Here is a 957-nt window from a genome sequence, read left to right as displayed (position 1 = left end):
GGGCCCCTATTTAGCACCTTGTTGTGCCTAACTGATGGAGCAAGTTTTACACACCTGCACCATAGTCATAATATCAGCGACTAACACTTTCCAAATGATCTCTTTTTTGCACGAATCGTACACACCCCTAGGCCATCTCCCACTCGCGACGGATGGTAGTGGGTGAATAATGTGGGAAACACTTCCGCTACAACTACTATCCTATCATGCTGACTGTTGCTAACCAAACCTGTAAGGTCTCACCACTTCCTCCTTGGGCAGTTTATCCCATATCGGATGCAAGAACTCACGCTGTTCTGATGCTATACACTAGTCTTAGGCAAAAATGGAAAATCTCGAAATACAAATAATACAGCTCAGGCTCCCAACTCGTAAATGGAATATTTTTCTGTAATGCTGATAATCCTCTAGACACATAAGACATCAGTAACCTACCTTCCGGATATTTCTGTAGAGTACAACTGCCACCCTAAACAGGAGGCATCTGTGTGAACAATGAATAATTTCTCAAAAAATGGTTCAAATGGCTCTGAGCACTATGTGACTTAACTGCTGGGGTCATCAGTCCCCTAGAACTTAGAACTACTTAAACCTAGCTAACCTAATGACATCACACAGATCCTTGCCCAAGGCAGGATTCGAACTTGCGACCGTAGCGGTCGCGCGGTTCCAGACTGTAGGGCCTAGAACCACTCGACCACACCGGCCGGTAACAATTTCTTAAAACCGGGAATTACCACTATGGAATCGAATACTAGGGCATCTTTTAACCCATCAAAAGTCACTTGTTGTGACTCCTCCCGCTCAAACTGTCATTCCTTCTTGCACACTTCACTCAGTGGTGTACCCAACTGAAGAAAATTTGGAATAAATTTCTTGAATATTTTCACCAGTCCACCAACGTGGCTACATCTCTAAAATTCCGAGTCAGTGGAGGCTACCGAATCGACCACGATC

This window comes from Schistocerca gregaria, chromosome 1 (assembly GCF_023897955.1).
Source record: "Schistocerca gregaria isolate iqSchGreg1 chromosome 1, iqSchGreg1.2, whole genome shotgun sequence".
Taxonomy (NCBI): domain Eukaryota; kingdom Metazoa; phylum Arthropoda; class Insecta; order Orthoptera; family Acrididae; genus Schistocerca; species Schistocerca gregaria.
This window is presented reverse-complemented; position numbering follows the sequence as displayed.